Source organism: Ursus arctos, unplaced genomic scaffold (assembly GCF_023065955.2).
Source record: "Ursus arctos isolate Adak ecotype North America unplaced genomic scaffold, UrsArc2.0 scaffold_16, whole genome shotgun sequence".
Lineage (NCBI taxonomy): Eukaryota > Metazoa > Chordata > Mammalia > Carnivora > Ursidae > Ursus > Ursus arctos.
The window spans coordinates 52,706,753-52,732,292 of NW_026622830.1; the positions used below are offsets into that span (position 1 = coordinate 52,706,753).

Genomic DNA, 25,540 nt, shown 5'->3' on the forward strand with positions numbered 1-25,540 from the left:
GTTTTTAGATAAGATGTGAAGGAATCAGGCTGTTTCTTCTGTGGCTTCAAGCACTTCAGACACACTGTGCAGAAGAGCAGGTGCTGATTTGTGCTTGCCTCGTGCCTGGTTTCGCAGCGATCATGTCATCCCAAGGGCCCTGTATGCTGGAGACACTCATCAGTCCTAACCCTAGTGTGGCTCATGGTGAGGAGCATTAGCAGACCTCACAGGTTGCAATGACTCTTGAAGTTACATTGAGGAATTCTTCGGTTTGCCATTATCCTGAATAGAAATCTTTATTTCATAGATGGGTTCAAAGGAGGAATTACTACTCCCTGCTCATATTCACAGGAAAGTCTTACGGACATTAGAATTGGAAGAATCAGAGCCTATTTTATATGAAATGATGACAGGAGAAATTTACTGAAGTGGTGGAAACAGGAATGGAAGGGAGGGGACAGATGTTGGCAATAGCATGAAGTAGAGACACGTGGTGCGTCTGGAGTGTTTTCGTGGCTGTTAATGAGATTTACATCCACCATCCTGAACTACTGTTTATTGTCCTCATGATGATTGTTTCATGAGTGGACATTCATCTGCTCATCCAGGCTCTTTTTGGCCAGCTCTGTATTTTCATGCAGCATTCATGGAAGGACAGTAGTGGCCTCCTGGGAGTATTAATGGCAGCCATTTGAGTCCTGTGAGTTTTCAAGAAACTTGGCAGTTAGGGCCACTGATTTATTAATGCATATCACTTGACTGCCCAATGACAGGTACTTGATCTTAAGCTGACCAAAGCAGAATTTGAAAGAGAGGGAGAGGGGGCGTCATGGACATTTGTATCGTATTTCGAAGCCCTTCATGCACAGTGGCCTGGAGTACAGTGTGAGCAGGTTCCAACGGAGCAGCAGATGTATTTTCATAGAGGCCATTTTTAAAAAGTCCTTTTAACTTTGGTGAAAGAGCTCTCCTTTTTTCCCCACTCTGCAGCAGAGATATATCCAGAAGAAATCACTCCTCTCCTGCCAGCCATATGAGCGGAAAAGATCCCTGAGGACCAAACATGCTTTTTTCTTCAGATACTGTCGAAATATATGGTTATTCACGTAAGAGCAGAATCATGGATAATTCAGTAAGGGTCTTACTCTTGATGGGAAAGAGAAGACATTGCTTCTTTTCTTCCTGCTTATCCATATTTTGTATCTTTGCTTTTTCCTTGAGGTGATTCTTTGTGATACTTTGCTAGAAATAGAATATGTGTCAGTTCACATCAGCAAAGACCTGGCATACATACTATCTTGTGTGAGTGCGTATGTAAAGAAAAATAATTCAGTTCTCCATCACTTTCGTAGTATTACCACATTCACAGAGAGCACTTTGCTTCTAGCACTTACGGTGAGTAAGTGTTTGGGTTTTCCCCTCACCAGACAACTCTGCAACACCAGCTGGATGTCCTGTAGTTTAACTCAGCTTTGACGCTGTCTGTCTTGAGATGGCGTCAGATCCCACGGGTTAAGGGCTCAGTCCCATGAGACTGTTCCATCACATTCAGGAGGGCCCCAGGTTACCCACAGCTTCTGAACAACTTGACTACAAATCAGAGGTTCCCACAACTCCTCCTCAGCTTTGACTGATTTGCTAGAGTGGCTCAGGGAACTGTGGGAAACATTTGTTTTCGTTGACCAGCTTATTAAAGGATATGATAAAGGATACAGATGAATAGCCAAATGCAGACACAAGGGGTACAGTCTGGGAGGGTCCCAAGCACAGGAATGTCTGTCCTTGTGGAGCTGTCACCCTCCCGGTACGTGGATATGTTCACTCAACTGAAAGCTCCCTGAAACCCCTGCTACTGGGATTTTTATGGAGGCTTCCTCACATAGACATGGTCCACTTCCAGCCCCTCTCCCCTCTCTGGAGGAATGGAGGGGTCGGGATGGGGGTGCTGAAAATTCGAAGTTCTAATCATGGCGTGGTCTTTCTGGTGACCAGCCCTCTCACTCAGGAGCCATCTGGGAGCCCACGAGACCTCTACGAGTTGTGTTATTAAAACAAAAGAGCTCCTCGTGCACTTATCACTTAGGAAATTACAAGGGTTTTAGGGGCCCTATTCCAGGAAGTGGGGCAGAGACCCATATATATTTTGTATTCCCTCATAGTATATTCATCTACTCTTGCCTCTTTTCTTCTTCCTGACCCCTAATCCTATGCTAGCAAGGCGGGATCGGGGAGGAGGCAGGCCTAGAAGCTGAATGGGCATATCAGGAATAGGCAGGGCAGGCCGGAAGATGGGGCGAAAGCATATCTCTTTGTGCCAACAGCCCAGACCAACTTGATGTCACATGTTCCTTTCTCTGATGTTTACCAACTGAATATGGAGTTATGATCATTAGTTCATGATTTCAGTAGGTGATCCCTTCCTCTAGTCTACATTTCTGATATGGTTCAAAAACAAACTACTGAATTCTTTTCTCTCAGCCAACACTTCTCCTGTCTCTGAGTTCTTCCTGGGAACTCTGTCCAGTCTCTGTGTCCTCCACAAGCAAGTTTGTTGATGTTATAATCTTTGCTCAGTCCACTTCCTCTCCTAAGACTCAGTTCTACCTGCCCCTTCCCTGTCACTGCTGAGAAGGGGAGTCAAGTCTAGTGGTCAAGTCCAGAGGAAGGACACTTTAGTATTTCAGGTGATCTGACAATGACTGCCCCTGCTTCATGATCTCTCTCTTCCCCTAATGTTTTCTTCCTTCTTTCCTCCTCCCTTTCTTCTTGCCAGTTTTCTTTAGGGGTCTGTTTCTCTCTGATGTCCCTCAAGATTCAGTCCTTGCCTCCCTTTCTGACTACTCTTTCCTGTTGGGTAATTTTGTCTGCTCTCCTCTCCCATTTCCTTTATCCAGCACCAGAAACACAAGGACTCCAAAATCCCGAGAGCAGACTGGAGTATTCTCTTGTCCTCTAGAAGCTTTGTATTTTGGCCCTACTGGCCCATTGCACCTGCATTTCAGACTCCACCTGTTCAGAAGTGGTAGAGTATTCCATCTGTCCGCGGAGATTGGCAGGGAGTATCGAGAAATTGAATGTGTTGGGGCACTTGGGTCTCATTCTAGATGTGTCACTAATGAACTGTGCAACCTTAGATATGACATAATCCCCAGAATCCCACTGGAGGAAGGATGCCAGTGATAGAGGGTGAGGATTTTTATGTAGACTGTGAACCCCCTGAATAGTGTGCAGACTTGTATGTGCATGTCCATCCCACACTTCTTCCCTCCCTTCTCTCTACTGAGTCCTCAGAGCAGAGTTTCTCTCTTGGCTCACCCCAGAGAACTGCTGCCAGGTTGCTGACATGGAGCCCCTCTGGCCCAGGGGCAGCCAAAGCCCCTCATCCTTTGACCTTAGATGTTGCACAGTTGTTTCCACTTTCTAAGTGGGCTACAGCATGAAGGAGGTTGGGAAGCTCTGCTTTAGAGTACTCTGTGTGCTAACCAGTATTAGGAACCTGTGACAGGGGCACCTGGGTGGCTCAGTCGTTAAGCATCTGCCTTCAGCTCAGGGCGTGATCCCAGAGTCCTGGGATCAAGTCCCATATCAGCCTCCTCCACTGGGAGCCTGCCTCTTCCTCTCCCACTCCCCTGCTTGTGTTCCCTCTCTCTCTGCCTGTCTCTCTGTCAAATAAATAAGTAAGTAATCTAAAAAAAAAAAAAGAAAAGAAACAAAAAAAAGAACCTGGGACAGGTGTAGCTGGACTGGCAGGCCTGGCTTATCTTAGCCTGTGGATTCCTTTTAATAAAGACAATGCACTTTTCAAGTTTCTGTAGCTTTGCCTTCTGATGATAATGATTTTTCATGTACCCATGTAACATTGTGTGAAATTCTTGTGAGGGATTATTTCCTTAATTCCTGTTTACTATAAATGGCCCTTTTTGAGTTAAAAAAAATAGAGATTACATCTGACTAAATATTTTAAGGGCAGAAAGAATGTTAAATCATTATAGAGAGGTGGAAAAAAATACAGGCGTGATGAGTAGAGCAAGTTTAAAAACATGATATCTTTGGGTGATTTTTTTTTAATTCTCAGTAAAAATGTCTTTAACATAGTTAACTACTTTGTTTTAAGGTATTCATTCTTGTCATCATTTGAGTTTTAAGATATGATTTCAGGCGCGCCTGGGTGGCACAGCGGTTAAGCGTCTGCCTTCGGCTCAGGGCGTGATCCCGGTGTTATGGGATCGAGCCCCACGTCAGGCTCCTCCGCTATGAGCCTGCTTCTTCCTCTCCCACTCCCCCTGCTTGTGTTCCCTCTCTCGCTGGCTGTCTCTATCTCTGTCGAATAAATAAATAAAATCTTTAAAAAAAAAGATATGATTTCATTACATGATTGTCAAGATTATTTGTCACCATAATTTGTCACGCTTGTTTTTTTATTTAGGATAGGAATTTTAATAAGATAACAGCATTTCAGTTTAGTAGACATTAAGTTGAAATGTAAATGTACGTATGTTCTTTCCCACATATTATCCAAAGGCTGCAGCTTGGAGTGGAAGAATAAGGAGAATCAAGATACTGGTTTTAAATTTCTTTTTACATTGTTTCGAAAGTATTATCTTCCTCATTTATTTCCATCATTTGCTAAGTTAAACAAACATCCACAAACCTGTACTTGGGAAGTACTGATTGGGCCATGTGTAGAGGATGTCCACAGGGACAAAACAAAGTGACCTTTGTTTATTTTTAAGTAAGATAGTCATTTTATTCTTATATTTAACGGTCACTTTATTATAAGAAGTTTAAGGGTTCCTAATAAACGATTTTACCTGTTTGTACAAACTACCTATTTGTAGCTGAGCTCATAGTAGTAAAGGGGAACTGTGGCTCCTGTACTCAGAAAGAGTTCAACACGTGTCATGATTTTTTTTGGCGTAATTATATTTCAAATCTTTGAATGTTAAAATAAAGTTTCCTTAAGTCTTCTCTTCCAGGTGGTGGGGTATGGTGACCCCAGACCTTGCTCAGTGGCGAGGCAGGCCAGCCTGGGCCACGCAGCTGCCCATAGTAGGCCTTTCTTTTATCTTGGATCTTTCATCCAGCAGGTGCTACTTACAGCTTCTTACGGAGGGGCCGATGTTTGGGCAGCTGGGCAACCTAGGGAGAGTAAGCCCCGGAAAGGAAGGAAACATAAGGAAATTTCTAATTTCACTGCTAAAGTTTTTCTTCTATGAGAAATGAAGGCTCACAGGACACAAGTATCCCTTAGATTGATGCCGGGGTGGGGAGGCAAATTTTCCTCTCCCAGTTAAAGCAGGCAAAAATTAGTTAAAATGAATAATCAGGAACAATGTTGGAGGGGAGAAGGTCACAAAAGACATTAATCCATCTGGGGAATGTGGACTACTAATTCAGTTGTCTGTGGGTGTTTATATACATACACACACATGTGCACGCTTGGATCAGGGGAAAACAGCAGAAGCTTGATGCATTTTGGAAGACGTAGAAGTACTAACCTTTCCAGGTACTGAGATATGTATTTATTAGCTGTCTATATGTGGGTATTTTTTTCAGAACTTGTTTCTGGTTTTATAAAATAGTCTGTATTCACTGTGGAACATATAGCATACTTTAATATGCTGAAATTAAAAGTGATTCGTTGAGAACTTGTCTTCCTCATGCAGGTACCTCCAGTTGTATAAAAGTTAGTAAGAGAGTTGGACAAATCCAATACCGTGTAATTTTTTTGTATGGATTATGAAATAGAAAGAATGATAAAGGGACTTCTTATTAATTCTTTGGAAGTGGTGGTGTTCGATATCTCAAAGGTGAATTCTTTCAGACATAAAGTAGTTTATACTGATTCTATTCTTTGGATTCATCTAAAGGGAAAAGGATATAAAACTTAAGTCCTGTGGATTTGATTAGTGTAATATTGGATGTTAAAATACCTAAAATGATTTAAAAAATAATAAAATACCTAAAATGATGAAAAATGTCTATACATGCTTTTAGATTTATTTCAGTCATAAAATGAGATTAAATTAGTTATAAGGTATGTGAAAATATTTTTACTATTATAATATGTCATGTCTCAAATTTGTTACAAAGAGTCATTAGCTTGGTACTTCCATAGCTCTATGCCATTGCTGTAACAAGCAAACAGTAACAGTAGCCAAGGCAGAATCAGAAACAAGTCTACCAAAAGATGTCATCTTTTATAATTTCTGGTTCTTTAATTTTAGTTGCTATTCATACAACCAAATACATATGTGCTCAGTAAGAAACTGAACCATTCGTGGGGGTTACACTCACGAACCTAGTCATGTGTTCTTTTTTCTTCCAGACATCCCCCATTTGAGACCAAAGCCAGTGTACATTACTACAACGCGAGACGATGAAAACATTTACAGTACAAAAATTCCATACATGGCAGCTCGCGTTGTTTTTATTAAATAGATTGTAACTTTCTTTTTCAAAAAAAGTATCTAACTACAACACAAAACACTAAAAATGGAGTTGATGTACTGCCCAAAATCATGCAGGTATGCCATTCATCTTATCTTTTACGTAGGTAAAAATATGCTAACACGTACCAAAGTAATTGATTATTAGGGTTTTTGGTTCTTAAAGAATGTTGGTTATGGGGATTGGTTTTATTGGTGGGCTCTCTCTGTATTGCTGAGGTGTCAGAGGGAGCTCTGAGGTAGCACTTGCAGTGCTCTGTTGACATTGCCATGACAAGGCGATCTTGGGGGCCAGGGAGACATTTTGAGGAGGTGGCTGTGGTGTGCAGCCTCCTGGCCCCCTCTTATTTTCCCTCCTTTGATCAAGTACCGGTGACCTCAGAGCATAAGATCAGGTTGCCTTCACCAATCCCCAGCACCAGGAAGGCCCTCGGGAATCATGGAGGTGGGCCATGGGAAGGACCGCGAGACTGCCAAGTGCCCTCTTGGGATCTCAGGGGAAGGAGTGGAAGAGCATCTCAGGATTTCAGGATGCCATGATGGAATCCCTGCAAGAAAAGGCTGTCTCCCTCCAAGGCCTTCAGTGAAGACCTCTTTCTGTGTGGGGCCCGTGGTGTATCTTCCCTCTCTTGCGGTCCTCGGTCACAGACAAATGGGGCTTTCCCAGCAGACTGAGTTGCTTAGGGACTTTGCACTGGGTAGAGCAGAACCACTTGAGGAGGTTCGAGAGCAGCTGCTTCATGGCAGGGACACGGTTTTATGCACAAAGTGTCGTCCACTTAGAGCAAGTTTGCTGATGCCCTGGAGTTCCCAGAAGCGTGACTAGGCCTGAGCCGGAAGAGTGACACACACCCGAGTGACAATGAGCATCTTCACAGAGAAGCACCGCTTTGATAAGAACTGACTGAAGAACTGGAGAAACTTCGTTTCAAAGAAGTCTGAGGGGGATATAATTGCAGTAAGAGCAACAAAAGACTTACTGAAGATTTTAAGAGAAAGATTTGGGGCGCCGGGGTGGCTCAATCGGTTAAGCGTCTGCTTTCGGTTCAGGTCATGATCCCGGGGTCCTGGAGTCAAGCCCCGCATAGGGCACTCTGCTCAGCGGGGAGTCTGTTTCTCCCTCTGCCTCTCCCCCTGCTGGTGCTTTCTCTCTCTCTCTCCCTCTCTCAAATCAATAAAATCTTTAAAATAAAATTAAAAACTTTAAATTCATTAGTTTAAAATTTTAATAGGTAAACTGTAAACAGTAACGATCACTGCTGAGAACAAAATTGATTTTCCAAAGGAATATCTGACAACACTGAGGAAAAATTCAAAGAAATGGAAATCAGAAATGAATAAATAAGATCTGAGGAGAGGTCCAGACCTACCTTACAAGTATCAGGAGGACAAAAGGAGAAAAAATCAGAAGTGATCATTGAACTAATGCAAAATTTACTTGAGCTGAAAAAAAGTCATGCCTTAGACTAACAAGGCCTTCGAGTCCCAGGGAGAATTAGCTAAACAGACACAAACCTAAACAGACATAAACCTATTTGACTTTAAGGAATTAAGAGAAAAATTATCAGAGTTCCAGACAGAAACCATAAGTTCCTTCTAGAAAATGAGACAGAGTAGCATTGAATTTTGAATCTAATCTATAACCCTCAGAGCTGAAAGAACTGTCAGTCTGTCTGTCTTTCTCTCTCTGTCTCAGAACCTTGCTTCATATCACATACATAAGCAGATGTCGGATTGATTTAAGTCCTAAATTGATTTAAGGTCTAAGTATTAAAAAAATAATAAAGAATTTAGTAGACAATCTAGGGGAATATATACATTTGGGAAGTGGTAGACCACCTTAGGTAGAGATAAGACCCGCAAGCCACAGAAAAAATGAGGTCCCACTTTACTTTACAAACTTGAAAAAGTTTGCATGTCAAAAGGTACAGTAAAGCCACACTCGGTCAACAGACGGTGAAAAGCATCTGTAACATCAGAGCTGTTAAAAGAGTTCATGCCTCTGATATATAGAGAGTGCCTACAAACCGATGAGAAGACAAACAGCCGATTGAAAAACAGACAAAAGGAGATGAAAGAGAAGTTCACGGAAGAGAAAATAGAAACGACCCTGAATTTCACTGAGCCAGGGAACACCATTAGTTCTGGACCATGCTGAGAGACCTTTATTCACCCATCAGGTAGGCAAAAATTTGTATGAAATCATAGATAAGAAACACAGTCCCATTCTTTGATAAATTTTACATTATATCTTGTGTGATTGTTAAGTCAATTCAAAGTAGTCTGTTTAAAGGCTGTGACTTTTTCCTACCTGGTTTCAAAATTTCAGAAAACCATCACTGAAAATAAGTTTCTCGTTCTTGAAGAATACATTTGGATGATGAAAAGTAGCAAGAATAGCAGATTAACCACGGATTCAAGGTTCCAGTTTTTTTCCTTCGTTGGTCATTCACACTTGTGAGTCATCTACTTTTATTATCTGGCTTTCTTAGTGTCCTAACGGTCTGACCCCCGAATGAGTTTGGATGGTTGTATCATCCTAACAGAAGAAGACTCCATAACTCAAAGTGTCTTAAAGGTAAAAAAGAAGTATTTTAATCTCCTATAGAAGCAGCTCATGGCAGGGCTGGCAGAGAATGTGGGTTATTCACACTCTCTCCATGATTCTGTACAGTTTTCCCTACTCTGCCCTTTCCCTCTGGCAGGGTTGGCTTCCACTCCCTGCTGATTGTAAGACGGCGGCCAGCATCAGGGGCACTGCCTTCCTTGTTCGTGTTCAGAGACAACCCAGATATTTCTGTAAAGCTCTTACCTTTTGTCTGAGTGGGACAACCTAGTTTACTTGTCTCTCCTGGCACAGTAACAAGGCGCTGACTGATTCGAAGCTGGCTATGTGAATGGCCCACGAAACAGAACCGTTCCCTGGTCCTGTGGATGGGGCCAGCTTCCTGTGAGTCACCTGGGCTGCAGGGGAGGAAGCACACAGAGCCCTGGGGTTCCATTAAGGAGGGGGAGTGGATTCTGGCAGACAACTGTCCAGCCCAGCACTGCCACACGCTGCAGATGGCCGTACCTAGAAATGGTCACCGCCATCGTATAGACTCTCAGTAGGCCTCACAGTGAGTTGTTATAGTAGTCTTCTAGTGCCATTGCAGCAAATGACAAACTTTCAGTGGCTTGAAACAATGCATTTTATGACCTTGCAGCTCTGGAAGTCAGAAGTTCAAAATCAGTCTCGGTGTGGTAAAATCAAGGTGTTGGCAGGTGTGCGGCTCTGCCTTCTGGAGGCTCTCGAGGAGAATCCATTTTCTTGCCTTGTCCAGCTTCTAGAGGCTTCCTGCATTCCCTGGCTTATGGCCCTTCATCATATCACCTTTTCTCCCTCTGTTTCCATCTTCCCATGGCCTTGTGTCTGATCCTCCTGTCTCCTTATGGATACTCATGATTACATTGGGGCCACCCAGATGATCCAGGATAATCGCTCCCTCTCACACCTGAATTTAATCACACCTTCTAAATCCCATTTGCCGGGTAAGGTAAGATACTCAAAGGTTCTGGGGATTAGGGCATGGACATCTTTGGGGGGGGGGTCATTATTCAGCTAATCAGCTGCCTCCTGTACTCCTGTTTGTGCCTCGCAGCTGTGTTTCCCGCCTCATCTCACATGTGTCTCCTGTGTTTCTCTCTTCATTTGCATTGTACATGAGAAAAAGCAGCAATTTAAACAATTGAATAAGATTCTGGAGACAGAGTTGCAGGAATAAAAGCACATATAATTTCATTTGTCTCCTGAAAGTTTTTGTTTGGAATTTGAAATTTAATATAATTTTGCCTATGTAAAGTGAATATTAGTGAAACAGTTGATCCGAAATCTCTTTTCAAAGAATATACTGTTCTTGTAAAAGCCCTTCAAAACAATATTTTAAGTGCTGTTTCCAAATGGAGTTTATACTTTTGCCCTTATTATTGTATTGAAGGTCTGTTTGAGGGTGTGTGTGTGTGTGTGTGTGTGTGTTTTCCCAAAGTGAATTTGCTTCGGGATCTACTAATACCTTTAATTTTTCACCAGGGAGGAGATGAATTAGTGCATCTTCTAGACTAAGTTTTCTTAGCACTTGGAGAATCTGGTATAACAAATATTCATGGGAGAACGGAAGGACAGTGGCTCTTACATCCCATATACTTTTGACAGCAACAGCATAAACCTGAACAAACTGTACATTCTTGGTGCATCACTTCAGCTGAAAATGTGTTCTGTGAAGTATTCTTTAGTCCTTAGTAATTCATTTTTGTATGAGATAAAAGTACTTCAACATACATTAGAGAAAGCAGAGTGGTGATTTTAAAATTTCAGCAGTGACCATTTTTTAGCAGTTCTATCAGCATATTAATTGACGTTAAAACCCATCAAAGCCCATTTGGGAATGAAAAAGAAAGTTTGAGATGGTTCAGTTTTGTGTATGATATTTGTATTTATTTGTATGATAACACTTAGTTATACTTTTATTAAGTCTCAGTGCACCATTCAATAATGATTCATGGGCTGTGGGTTTCCTGAAATTGTATTTCATGGAATGAGCAGTTAGAAAAAGTGAATCTGCACAGCCAAGGAAACAGTCAAAAAAACTAAGAGGCAGGGGCGCCTGGGTGGCACAGCGGTTAAGCGTCTACCTTCGGCTCAGGGCGTGATCCCGGCGTTATGGGATCGAGCCCCACATCAGGCTCTTCTGCTGTGAGCCTGCTTCTTCCTCTCCCACTCCCCCTGCTTGTATTACCTCTCTCACTGGCTGTCTCTATCTCTGTCGAATAAATAAATAAAATCTTAAAAAAAAAAAAAACTAAGAGGCAGCCCACGGAATGGGAGAAGATATTTGCAAATGACACTACAGATCAAAGACTGGTATCCAAGATCTACAAAGAACTTCTCAAACTCAATACGCAAGAAACAAACAAATCAAAAAATGGGCAGAAGATATGAAGAGACACTTTTCCAATGAGGACATACAAATGGCTAACAGACACATGAAAAAAGGTTCAACATCATTAGCCATCAGGGAAATTTAAATCAAAACCACACTGGGATACCACCTTATGCCAGTTAGAATGGCAAAAATTGACAAGGGAGGAAACCACAAATGTTGGAGAGGATGTGGAGAAAGGGGATCCCTCCTACATTGTTGGTGCAAATGCAAGTTGGTACAGGCACTTTGGAAAACAGTGTGGAGGTCCCATAAAAAGTTAAAAATTGAGCTACCCTTTGATCCAGCCATTTCACTACTGGGTATTTACCCCAAAGATACAGACATAGTGAAGAGAAGGGCCATATGCACCCCAATGTTCATAGCAGCATTGTCCACAATAGCTAAATCATAGAAGGAGCCAAATGCCCTTCAACAGATTAAGAAGATGTGGTCCATATATACAATGGAATATTACTCAGCTATCAAAAAGAATGATTACATAAATTTTGCAGCAACATGGACGGGACTGAAAGAGATAATGCTAAGTGAAATAAGTCAAGCAGAGAGAGATAATTGTCATATGGTTTCACTCATTTGTGGAACATAAGAAGTAGGAAGATTGGTAGGAGAAGAAAGGGAAAAAGAAAGGGGGATAAACAAAAGGAATGAACCATGAGAGACTATGGACTCTGGGAAACAAACCGAGGGCTTGGGGAGGAGGGGAATGGGATAGGCTGGTGATGGGCATTAAGGAGGCACGTATTGCATGGTACACTGGGTGTTTTACGCAAGTAATGTGTCATGGAACTTTGCATCAAAAACTAGGGATGTACTGTATGGTGACTAACATAATATAATAAAAAATATTATTATTAAAAAAAAGACAAAGAAGTGGTAATGGCTTTCTTCCAGACCGTTGGTGGTGGCGTGGGGCAAGAGATGGTGGCAGAGCTGGATGGCGGCGGCCTGTAGAGCCGGAGAAAAACCATTCCAACAGCAGCACCTTGTCTGACCGAAGACTCAGCAACTCCAGCCATTGTAGCATTGAGGAAGAGCACCGCCCCGTGTATGAAATGGTGCAGCGGATTCTCTTGTCAACGCGAGGTTATGTCACCTTTGTGAATGAAGTCTTTCATCAGGTTAGTGTGTGTCTGCGTGTGTGTGTGTGTGTGTGTGTGTGTGTGATAAGTTCATGAAATTGAAGAGACTTGTTCTTGTTCTTTTGCGCATAGTCCTGCAAGAAATACTACTGATGAGTTGGGCTACATTACTGGACTGAATAATGATCCCTCTAATCCTGCTTTTAATTTGTCATGTGGAGTGTTGTGATTTTGTGTATGATTCTTTAAGATTTTGTTTTTGTAAAATTCCTACATGTGGAGGGGAAATTCTATATCTGAGCAAATCATTCCAAAAATACCCTCACGTGTCGGTAAGAAACTTGAAACCCAGAGGTAGGTGGGAAGAAAGCTCTTGCCGAATACTCATCAACCAATGAACATGGCAAAGAGGAGCCCCAGGCTGGTGTTGTCCCAAGGGCCAGAGGGAGCTCTGTGGAGGCTCTGCAGATGGTTGTACTTTCCCTGCAAACACGCATGGCATGAACGTGTGATTGAAGTATTTATGACGTAAGAGGAAAAAGTTGGGTGGGGAGGGGAATAAGGGGAAAGCAAGGGATGACGCTGGTACAGCACCCTGGTGGTGGCCACTGTGGTGAGTGAAAAGGGAGGGGAAGTACAAACAAGAAAGCAGGTGCAAGTGCGGAAGAAGATGGCAGAGAGAGACCAGAGGCCAGGCAACGATTAGCAGCCCTGAGCTACAACCGGGGCTGGCTCTGCCCCCCCAGGGGCATTGTCCAGAGACATTTTTGGTCATCACAACTGGAGAGAGGGCAATGCTGCTGGCATCTAGTGGGTAGTAGCCAGTGATTATCCTACAGGCATAGGACAGGGCCTGCACTAGCCCACGACAGGAAACATCAGGCCTCAAATGTTAGTCGTGCTGCTGTGGAGAAACTCTGACAGAGGAAACAGAACCCGTGGTGCAGCGGAGAAAACAGCAGACCTGTGGTGTGGGCTGGAGCCACTGGCCACCTGCATCTTGGTACCGGTGCCCTGGGAGACAGAGCCTGGCTCTTTTGTGGGTGTGTGCATGTGATGGGGACTAGCTGTTGAGTCTGGGCACACGCACAGAAGGTGAGGCCCCTGAATGGCAGAGACCTGTGGTCCGTGGGGAGAAGGGGAGGAGCCCTGTGCACACACGTGACCGGTGCATGTGCAGTATGAAGAGCTTTCCGAGGAGGGGCAAGACTTCTAGATAGCGATGAACCCTTTCACTTCTGAGACTGTCATTAAGGAAAAATCAACCAACAATGAAAGTCCCAGTGTAATCCACAGCAATCTGGAGGTGTTCACGTATTTTGTATTTTAGTGAATAAAAAGGTTGGACTTAAGAAAATATTAGTGTAATATTCTCACTCCCTGACTGTGTCTTCTCTGTCTCATTTCTTTGCCCCTGTTTTCTTTGACCCCAGATTCCAAGAATTGACCAAGTTCTGGGCTTGAGCCTCTTCTGCTGTAACTCCACGCTTGCCTCCTTCGGGCTCGGAGCCAGCAGCCATTTGGCGTGAGACTCTCACTCAAGCTTTTTGTCTGGACCTTGCTTCTTGTTTGCACACTTGCCTTTTAAAATGCCCCCTGGTGACCTTGTCTGACATTCTAGTGGTGTCTTAATGATGACGAGGCCAGAGCTGAGCTTATTTTCTTCCCTAACATCAGCTTCTCCTCATGACTTGACCACTTGTTTAACAGGGCTTGTGTTCTTGTGTGCGTATTAATTTCAGCCCTCCCGTGCTTCTCGTCTCCAGCTCCTCCAGTGAGCCATCCCTGGACAAGCCATGCAGGGGGCTTTCTCACTCCTGCTCCCTCCTTTTCCTTTGGCCGTGGTTAGCAGCATGCTCCCTGGAGCCCCGCACCTGCTGTGTCATCCCTTTCTAGCCTATACTGTATATGTCATGCTGACAAAACATTGTTTTATCATAATAGTCCAGGACTTAAAAATCTACCCTAGTCTGTCCATTAACGTTGCCCTGTTGCGTTCCTGTTGTACCCACGGAAGGTACTTGGTAACCATTTAATTTGAGTTGAAGTCAGCAAGGTCATATAATTTAGGATAGAGGTCATATTCTTTATAGAGTAAAGGACTAGATCATAGTATTTCAGGCTTTGTTGATCACACGGACTCTGTTACAGCTATTTAGCTCTGTCTTTGTAGTGAGAAAGGAGACATGGACAACACATAACGAAGAAGCGTGGCTGCGTTCCCGGGGAACTTTATATAGGAAAGTCACTTGGCAGGCTGGATTTGGATGACAGGCCATACTTTGCAGGCCCTGATCTGTAGCAATGTTTTAAGCTCTTGGATGCCAGTGCTTACTATAAGACTAGATATGATTGACAAAGCTTGTAAATTTTGCACACGAGATAATGCTAAACTGATGTGGTTTTACCTTTATTGTGTAAACTGTTAATTTACTATATGGAAAGTTTTGTCTGCATCCATTATTGACATTGCACCGCTGGCAGAGGGTGCTCTAAATTCTGCATGCCATTTAGTCCTCACTCCAATCTAAATTCAGTTCAGAAGTAGCTTGGGCCAAGTAGGTAACTGCAGACTACTTATGACCGAACTTCTGAGACATCTTTGTGCCGTGAAGCCAAAAAACATTTTATTTACACCTTCTCATTATTCTTCATCAAATCTAATTTGAAAGCATGTATGTGAAATTTAAAATGTAAGGGTTGTGCATGTGAAAATACTAAGTAGAGATTCTTGAAGGGGCGTGGGTTTTAACATTGCATTCTATTGCCCTCTTGAGGTCAATGATGTATTATTCTTTTTTGGGGGGGCGGGATTTTTTTGTCTGTTCTTTTTTTTTTTAATTAATAATATTTTTTTTATTCTATTATGTTAGTCACCATACAGTACATCCCTAGTTTTTGATGTAAAGTTCCATGATTCATTACTTGCGTATAACACCCAGTGCACTATGCAATACGTGCCCTCCTTAATACCCATTACCAACCTATCCCATTCCCCCATCCCCCTCCCCTTTGAAGTCCTCAGTTTGTTTCCCAGAGTCCATAGTCTCTCATGTTTCATTCCCTCTTCTGTTTACCTTCCCTTTCTTCTCCTACGGATCTTCCTGCTTCTTATGTTCCATAAATGAGTGAAACCATATGATAATTGTCTTTCTCTGTATTGTTCTTTTCAGGATGGCAAAATGTGACTTGTTTCCTAGTGATTTCGTTTTCAATTTTAAAGTGTTCATTGACTATTTAATATTTAGGCCTAAAGGCCATTAAAGTTTAAAATGTACATTCAGGAAGCTCGTGTTCTCAGTGAAGGAGGTAAGATGTGTGTGTATGCACCAGAGAACAGTGCATGATGGAAGAAGGTCAGATGTCCATGGGTGTGGTGTCGAAATAAATGCTGACAAGGGGCCCCGAGCGCAGAGAGGCTCGTGACAGGGGCTAACTGTGCAAGTCTCCTTGGCCTGGATGGTTCGGTAGGTTGCAGGCAGTGGAAATAGATGGTAAATGAGGGGAGATGAGGTTCAGTGGTGCTCAGGGCAGCCTCAGTTTACTGCTGCCCCCAGCAGGCAGGCTAACAGTGAGTGGTAGAAGCTTCAGGTGGGGCAGTTCTGGTCTCGGGGTCACTCCGCTGGAAACTTGTCTTCTTACCAGTGTTTTTCTTACCTGTTGTGACCATTTGTAGGTCATGAAATCACTTATCAAAAGCCAGTCTTTTGGGGCGTTTGGGTGGCTCAGATGGGTAAGCGTCTGCCTTCAGCTCAGGTCATGATCTCCAGGTCCTGGGATCAAGCCCCACACTGGGCTCCCAGCTCAGCGAGGAGTCTGCTTCTCCCTCTCTCTCTCTCCCCCTGCTTGTGCTCTGTCTCTCTCTCCCAGATGAATAAATACAATCTTTAAAAAAAAGGCCAGTATTGTTTTAAAATAATGGAATAGAAGAGAATAGGATGGACTGAAACATTTCAGAGTACCCTGCATATTCTAAGGATTAGTATTTCTTTGTAAACCTTCTAAAACAACATTTATTATCCAAATGCATATATGCTTCTGTAAAATGTCTTACTTAGGTAATGGGTCTGAAAAGTTCAAAGCACTGCTCTAAAGGTTATTTGTCGATTATGTTGTTTTGTTGGTGTTGGTTTTGTTTTAAAAAATAACTTTATTTTTAAAAAAGTGAATATTCATTAGACAAATAGAGTCCCAAGCCAATCACTCAAAATACTGCCATTAAGCAACCCCTGTTGATGTTTGTAGAGTATCATTCCAGGTATTCCTGCATGTGTCTATTTGACTGCTGGCCTGGCTAGCTAGAGAAGCAAATAAGAGCCTGGCAGAGAGGAGATGGGTAAGGCAGGATATAAACAGAGAGCAGCCTGGCAGACAGACAGGAAGGCTTACAGAGGAGCTGATGGACATAAACAAACTGGCAGGCAGGCATAGAAGATGAGACAGGTAGGTGTAGACAGGCCAGCTGGCAGAGGTGGAAGTGAGCAGGGAGGTGTAGATGGACAGGTGCGTAGGTGCAGACAGACAGGCAGACAGAGAATTTGGCAGGCAGTTAAAGATGGACAGGGGCGCCTGGGTGGCACAGCGGTTAAGCGTCTGCCTTCAGCTCAGGGCGTGATCCCGACATTATGGGATCGAGCCCCACATCAGGCTCCTCTGCTATGAGCCTGCTTCTTCCTCTCCCACTCCCCCTGCTTGTGTTCCCTCTCTCACTGGCTGTCTCTCTCTGTCAAATAAATAAATAAAATCTTTAAAAAAAAAAAAGATGGACACGCAGGCAGCCAGCCATGGATGGGTGAAGGTAAAACCAGACAGAGGTTGACTGAGGTAAAGGCAGAGACAATGGGAGGGTATGTGGAGGCACCGGGGTGGGGGTGAAGGATTGACAGGTAACTTTATGACAATGGAATCTTAATTCTTAATGATGCTTTTGTGCGTTTTTAATGAAGAGCTCTGAATTTTATTTTATTTGAATTTGACAGCAGAAAAAATAAAGAGAAACAGAATTGTAGAAATTCAAATAAACATTTCCTTTAACACAAGAAATATTAATTACCAAAATATTTATCTATAATGAGAAGATTAAAATCACATTAAGGTGGTGGCATCAGTTTTTATCCCCGTGGTGTAATTTTAGATAGCACTTATTGATTTCTTAAGAAATCTGAAGAAATTATCAGCCTGGTATTTTCTTCAGCCTCCTGTTCCCATCCACTTATTTCATTATATTATCAATTGTGAGCCTGAATTTACTATTATTTGCAGTCAGTTTTGGAATTCTGATGTGCAGAGTTGTTCAGTCTTGGTTCTGAATTTAGCTACACTCTCCTCCTGGTGTCCTGAGTCCTAACATGCTTGCTTTGATGCACTTCTTGGATGGCCTTGTTTTGTCATTGAGTGGGTGTTTTCAAGAAGGTGTCTTGAGGCTCTAGTCCCTGAGTTCGTTTGTGATGAGGAATGTTTCCCTTTTGCTTTTCCACATGAAAAACAGTTTAACTGGGTATAATAATTTCAGATCACCCTTTCTTCCAATTAGGAATTTTCAAGTCAAAACTTTCCTAGAATTTTCAGTATGAATACCTTCAACATGTTTAAAGTAATAAAAGACAACTTGGAAATGTTTCCAGGAAACAAGAAATTATAACAAACGACTAAGCAGATTTGAATAATAAGGAAACAGAACTCCTAGAGATGAAAAAAAAAAAAGTAATAATTGAAATAGTAAAGGAAAACCTTAGTGGGTGAGTTTAATAGCAGGTTAGGTACAGCTGAGGACTGAATAAACAGAATGACAGACCTGAAGAAATTATCCCAACTGTCCCCCAGAGAGACAAAGATGAAAAATACGAGAGGTCGAGACATGGAGAATACGGTGAGAAGGTAGGAAGCGTGTGTTCCATTCTTCTCTATCCTTATTTTTTTGATCTGCTGTTCTGCAAGTTACTGAGAATATCCTACTATAACTGTGGATTGGTCTATTTTTTTTCAAAGTCTATCAGTATTTGCTATACACACACACACACACACACACATATATATATATATATATATATTTGAGGCAAAATTATTAGTTTCAGTATGGATTCACAAATGTCATATGTTCCTTTGAACTGTTTCTTTCATCAGGAAGAATTTTTTCTCTTTATTAATACTTTTTTTTTCCTTTTGGGCCTCAAAGTCAGTCTTGCCTATTCTTAATATAGCTCTACCAGTTTTCTTTTGGTTAGTGTTTGCATGGTGTATCTCTCTCTTTTTACTTTCAACCTCTCTACATCCGGATGTTTTTGGCGTCCCCTTATAAATGGCATATGGTCTTTTAATAGTTATTAAAATCGAACCTTATAATTTCTATCTTTTGATTGGAGCATTATTCCCTTTACAGTTGACATAACAACTACTGTAATGGTGTATAAGTTCACTATCTTACTTTCTGCTCTCTAATTGTATTGCTGATTGTATTGAATTCTCTCAGGCTGGTTGTTTTTAGCATCCCGTTTTTCTCTTCAAGCTTAGTGTTTTTACACTCATTTGTAATATTTTATTGTTTGCATCCCTAACTTAAAATCTAGCATTAATTTCAACTTTTACCCTGTAAGTATGCACTCCAGTTCCATTTATTCCTTCTCAGTTCATATGCCCCTGCTATGTACAGATTTGCCTCAACTCACAATGCAGTTCTGTCCCGATAAAGCCATCAGAAGTTGAAAATAGAGTAAGTCAGAAATGCATTTAATACACCTACCCTACCGAACATCATAGCTAAGCCTCACCGACCCTGAGCATGCTCAGAACATTTACTTTAGCCTACAAGTTGGGCGATCTCATCTAACACAAAGCCTAGCTTATAATAAAGTGTTAAATATCTCATGGAATTTATTGGATACCATACTAGAAGTGAAAAAGAGAATGGTTATATGGGTACAAAATGGTAGTAAGTGTATCAGGTGTTTATCCTTGCGATCCCAGGGCTGACTGAGAGCTGTAGCCACTGCCACCGCCCAGCGCCACAAGAGAGTGTCATACTACATATCCCTAACCCAGGAAAAGATCAAAATTCAAAGTACAGTTTCTACTGAATATGCGTGACTTTCGCACTGTCATAACGTTGAAAACTTCTGAGTTGAACTGTCCTAAGTTGAGGACCATCTGTATTTGAATTCCATATTATGAATATATTATTTATATGTATACACATATATTATCTCTTTCATATTTATTATTTTACCCAGTTTTATTCTTTTATATATATATATTCATATATATATATTTTATCCAATTAGAGTTATCCAAATAATTACCTGTTTATTGCACTTTCATCTCTTCCTAAATCTCTGATCCAGAATTATTTTCCTTCTGCCTAAAGAATAACTTTTAGTATTTCCCTTAGGTCAGATCTCCTGGTAAAAGTTTTTCTCATTTCTGTATCTGAAAATTTCTCTATTTTGCTTTTGGTTTTGAAGTGCAGTTTTTCTGGATATTGAATTCTACCCGGGCAGCTGTTCTCTCTTTGCACATTGAATATTTGTTGCATTGTCTTTGAGAAGTCATGTGAGGTCACGTGGTAGCTCCTTTGGAGGAAATGTCTCTTTTTTCCTCTGGAAGCTTGTAAGATTTTCTGATTGTTCTTGGTTTTCAGCACTTTTACTGTAAGGTACTCTGTATTTACCCTGCTTGTTTGTGATTCTTGAGTCTGTGGATTGACATCTTTTACCAATTTTGGCAAAATTCTCGGGCATTCTCTCCTCAAATATCATATCTGCCCTCTTTTGCTAATCTTCTTTCCTTGTGCCTCTGCAGCCAAGTATAGGAGCAGCTTTTCATTGTGTTCTCTCTCTTGCCTTCCTTTCTGAGTAGGCCGTCCTTTCGTCTCACCGTGCTTCACTCTGGGTGTTTCCTTTGGTTTTTTCATCCTGTTTTCAGCTATGTCCATTCTGTTGTCAATCCATACCCACTGAGTTTTTCATTTTGGTTATTTTATTTTTCAATTCCATTTCCATTTCTTTTTGAAACTTTCTTTATCCTGATCTCCTATGTCTTTAAAGTATTGTCTGGTTTTTATTGTGGTGTTGTTAATGTTGACTTCTTTTCTCATATTTCTGATTTTTAATGAATATGCTACGTATCATATTAACCAGACAGTTTGTACAAATCATTTGGGTTTTACTGTGACCTTATTTTCCTACAGAGAACGTTTCTCTTTGCTTCTTACGAGGAGGATAACATGATATACCTTTGATTTTGGATTTGGATTACCTCATTGTCTACATTTGTCCAAACTCATCACATGGTTCACTTAACATTTGTGCATTTCCTGATTTATAAATTTTATGTAAAGTACCATAAAGAAATTTTGAACTGTAAGGAAGTGATATGCATGTTGAAATGTTTAGGGGTGAAATGTACTGATGTTTGCAGATTTCTTTGCAATGCATCAAAAATAAAATGGGTTGAAAGAAGGATAAATAGGGGTGGGTTGATAGGTATGTGGTAAGAAAATCTAGCAAATGCTAATGGTAGAATCTAGGCGGCAGTACATGGTATTCACTTTAAAGTATTTCTACTTTATTGTATGTGTGAAAATATTTGTAATACAATTTGGAACAACATTAGACTGGGACAACATTGTACTTTGTCATATTCTTCTTTGTCTTTGTTGATTGTTCTTGAGATACAAGTCAGAATATTTGTTACATTGATATGTTACCTTCTTGTTATAACACAGACTCCTCTATTCTGGAATTTGATATGACATCAATGGAAATATATATATTGCATGAATCCTTGTTACACTAAAGTCTGCCTGTCATTGGATCCTGTAGCGTGAACATTAAGGACAGTATGAAATCTCTGAATCTTGAGATTTCAAGACCTAGAATCATCGCTAACTTACTTTGTAACCTTGGGAAAATATCTCATGTGTTCTGAGCCTCAGCTTAATTTTTCATCTATGGAATGAAAACACTTCTGTAGTATTGAGTTCCTCTCTTTGTGTTTACCCCTCAGTCAGAAATATTCCTTAGAGCTAATACTCAAAAGGCAAATACATTTCTCCTTTACCGTTTTGTTTATATGTTTGGAATCTTACATTAAATCAGAAGTCTTACATGCATATGTGTAAAGAGAGTCTGTAATGTTCAAAAGTTCATGGGGTGCTCTGTGGCTCAGTCAGCTAAAGTCTGACTCTTGGTTTTGGCTCAGGCAGTGATCTCAGCATCATGGTATTGAGCCCCATGTCAGGCTCTGTGCTCAGTGCTGGAGTCTGCTTGCTCTCTCCCTCATCCTCTGCCCTTCCCCTGCTGGGCACATGCTCTCTCTCTCTCTCTCTCTCTCTCTCTCTCTCAAATAAATGTGAGAAATCGGAAAAAAGAAAGTTCACATCAATGTGCACAGTGCTACAGCTGGCCAGAGGCTCTCTTTCATGTGTTTTCTGCGAGCCGCATTCACTAGCATACCAGTGAGTACAGACACCTGAGTACAGTCTTGACTCATTGGTATGCTGGTGAATGTGGGCTCCCAGAAAGGGATGGTAAGGTGGAAGGGAGGGGCGAAAAAGAAGGAAGGAAGAGAAAGACAAAGGGGAAGAAAAAAGAAAGGCTCCAATTATTAGCATTTGCCAACTTCTGTGGTGTAAATAATCCTTCTGTCACCAGCATGACATCCCTGCACATGGAGTTAGGCGGAGGAGTGACAGTTGGCTGCAGCTGGCTGCAGTAGTCTGTCTGTTGTCTTATACTCAATTTCTAATTCATTGGGTTGTATAACTGTTATGGTTTATATAGCCACTTAAAGTATCTGTGTAGGCGTGCATGTTGGCTATTTTTGTGAAAAAAATATTCAGAATACAGAAGTTATTTTTAAATTGCATGACATTTTCTGGCCCAATTGAAAATGCCTTTTCTCTTCAGCAAGTTTGGTGTGCACAAAAATATCTGGCTCCGTATGTTTCAGAGGAAAGTCTGAACTTGGTGGTGGTGATTAGAAATGTCTGTTATGCGTCTGTTACAGTGATCTGAGCAGGTGTGGAGTTAAAGGGAGTCTTCTCTTTTTATTTTAGGCATTTTTGTTGCCTTCCTGTGACATCGCTGTAACAAGGAAGGTAGTTCCAGTGTACAGAAAGTGGATTCTCCAGGACAAACCTGTGTTCATGGAAGAACCAGATAAAAAAGAAGCTGCCCTAGAAGATGCTGAAAAATTAGGATTTTCAGAGACTGACAGCAAAGAGGTAATACGTTGTCGCTTGTTTCAGCTGGGAGTACCCGTATTTTAGCAAAGTCTACCCGATCGGGCGAGGGTGCCAGTCAGTGGGGCACAGGCCGGCGGGGCTCTTTTATCGTAGTTGCTTCTCTCCAGTTGCTGAGTTCCGTGAGGACCTGCTTCAGTGAGGCTGCTTCTGGGCTGTCTTCAGGATCATTGGTCACCTCCTTCCCCTCAGGCTAGGTCCGGCTGTGCATGGCAGCTTTGTCATTCACTGTGGCGGCAGACTTGTTTTATGAACCATTGTATGTTCACACGTCTGCGTGTGAGACTAAAAATGTCACTGCAGTATTGGTATTGACATGTTTAAACAAATAGCATTTGAGAAACTAAATTTAGAATGTTTTGGCAGTCTTGTCTTGTGCAGTGGCCTGCCCAGAGCAGCCGAAAGGACTAACCCAATAATGAGTGCTATCTCTTCTCTTAAGAAGCCTCACTTCAGGGCTGGGTGCTGTCCTCAGAGTGAGTGCTGCTGGAATGGAACTTTTCGTCCTGGTTAGGTAAAGCTAGAGGCTGGATAAACCTAAAACGACACAGTGGGATCTCTTCCTGAAACAAAATATCTGTCATATTTCTATTTCTGGCATGCTGTTTTGAAACTAGTCTGAGAAATTATTTTTTTTAAGATTTTTATTTATTTATGTGACAGAGAGACAGCCAGCGAGAGAGGGAACATAGCAGGGGAGTGTGAGAAGAAGAAGCAGGCTCCCAGCGAAGGAGCCCGATGTGGGACTCGATCCCGGAACACCGGGATCACGCCCTGAACCGAAGGCAGACGCTTAAGCACTGTGCTACCCAGGCGCCCCTGAGAAATTATTTCTAAAAGTGGGTGTTGCAGCAATTAACAACAAACATTTAAGACTATTTGTAATCAAAGGCATATCACTTTTAAATATCTGTATTAATTCCATAATTTTTGATTTTTTAATATTGGTGAAATCATTTTAATAACTGGTCATGAGGTCAAAATGAATAGATAAGCAAATGGAATTTATCACACATTTTAAAGGTCTGTTTTAGAGACTCATTCAGTCACTGGACCTGCGTTTATTTCTTCAGCACATACTAAACACTAGGCACTGTTTGAGGTGCTGGAGGTGGTGAACAAAATGGAAAAAAGACTCGCCCTTCTAAAACCTCTATTCTCATGAATTTTGGTGAGTGTAAGGAATTAAATATGTGAACATGTACTTCTTCCCCCTCCGTTAACTGGTTTTTATCTTCTAAAGACCTCATCTGACGGTTCTCGTCATAAGCGATCTTCCAGTTGGGGACGAACATACTCCTTCACGAGTGCAGTGAGCAGAGGATGTGTGACGCAAGAAGAAAATAAGAACGGGAAAGCCAGGGCCCAGGCTATGCTGCAGGTACGTGGCTGCCCGGAAACATAAAGACCTCCGGTTGGAGTCCATTTGAACATTTTGTTTATTGTGATAGCATCATTAAAGTACGGGGATATTTGTATCTACCTGTCAGTAAACAGCTCTTAAGTTCTCATTCTGAGTTTTCTTCCTGACCGCTCATCTTCAGTTTGTAAAGATTCTTTTCTAGTCGAAGGAGACCTATGAGCTGGTTGCAGTTTTTGAGAGGGATTATTACGCAGTGAATGTGAAATGACTGAGATCTAAATCTTAAAAATCATGTCCTGAACACATATGGGGAGTTAGTCCGTCATCTGGACTCTAATTTGCAAGACAAGCATGGTGATTCTATAATCCCATAAAGAATATTCTTCTTAAAAATTGCCTGTTTGATGATAAATGCTCTACTTTTTAAATCTTTATCTGTATGAGTATTTAAATAGAACCAGTGCCATTTGGGAACATTGGAAAGAACAACTTTGGCTGATCACTTAATCTTCCCAGACCTCAGGATTTTACCTCAAAAATGGGGATTGGGAGATTGATTACCTCTTGGCTCCCATCTAGGTGGAAGGTTGTTAGGTCTCTAAGTGAAAACACAGAATGCCTCTTTTTCCCCTGCTCCCTGGCGCCCACCTTCTACCCCATATCCACCTGAGGTAGCATAGGCATAGCTTGCCTGTTGCCCAATTTTCAATGACATGCTTTTGTCATCCATCTCTCAGTAGGATTCCTTGTCATGGTATCCTTTTTGCTTTCAGGTTCATTAGCAGTTTAATACTCCGTAACTATTGAATCTTCTCATTTTTCAGTGAAAATCAGCAAATAATTTGAAATCAACTTGAAACAAAATGAAGATGATTTTACTTGAGTAGCTTCAAAGAACTCCGGTGCCAGTTGTTAGGAAAATCTGTGCCCTCAGCAGAGAAGTGCATGCCGGAGTCCCTAGCCTGTGTCCCTTGGTATTCCTTGTCCTCCAAGTGGATTGCCATATGCCATCCTCAGCCATCCCACTGCCAGTATCTCCCTAGGTTCAGGAGAGTGTTAATTTGTTTTCTGAAAGGATGAGTTACATCAACTTGGCCAAACCAAGAAAAAATATTTTCCACTTGATTGTAGCACAACAGTGTTAAAAAATGTTTAGTTTGGATTCTAATAGCTGTGTTTGTTCTCTTTGTATCCAGTATCTTTGGTCCTTTCCTTGGTTCATTAGGAAAAAGTGGCCAAGTACAGGTTGAATAAGCTAGTACTCTTCTCCAGTTGCTGTTGAGAGGTACAATTTGGACGTATTAATTTTTTTTTAATTTTTACCTTAACCAGTACTGACATGGTAGTAAGAAAGATTCATGGAGTTGGCATTTTGATCTTTTTTAAAAAAGAAAATGAGCGGAGAATATAATATATGAAGACTCCTCACTTTTACTTGGGAGTATGCA

The 25,540-nt window shown here is 41.6% G+C and overlaps 2 protein-coding genes across 14 annotated transcripts in view; one reads left to right on the plus strand and one right to left on the minus strand.

Moving 5' to 3' along the window:
- The window catches only part of LOC125281937 (dual oxidase 1-like), a 172,851-nt gene that overhangs the window by 87,796 nt on the left and 59,515 nt on the right, over positions 1-25,540 (minus strand).
- LOC125281969 (ral guanine nucleotide dissociation stimulator-like) overlaps positions 1-25,540 on the plus strand; it is a 75,401-nt gene that overhangs the window by 40,805 nt on the left and 9,056 nt on the right. For 3 of the 13 annotated variants that reach the window (XR_008959529.1, XR_008959530.1, XR_008959531.1), the window contains 4 exons: positions 6,311-8,611; positions 8,761-8,888; positions 12,305-12,531; positions 22,544-24,110. The gene's annotated coding sequence lies outside the window, so the exon portion shown is untranslated. Of the gene's footprint in view, positions 1-8; positions 8,612-8,760; positions 8,889-12,304; positions 12,532-12,570; positions 14,018-22,543; positions 24,111-25,540 lie in introns of those variants that run through there. The other 10 variants (XM_057312865.1, XM_057312864.1, XR_008959522.1 and 7 more) reach the window with 9 other exon arrangements.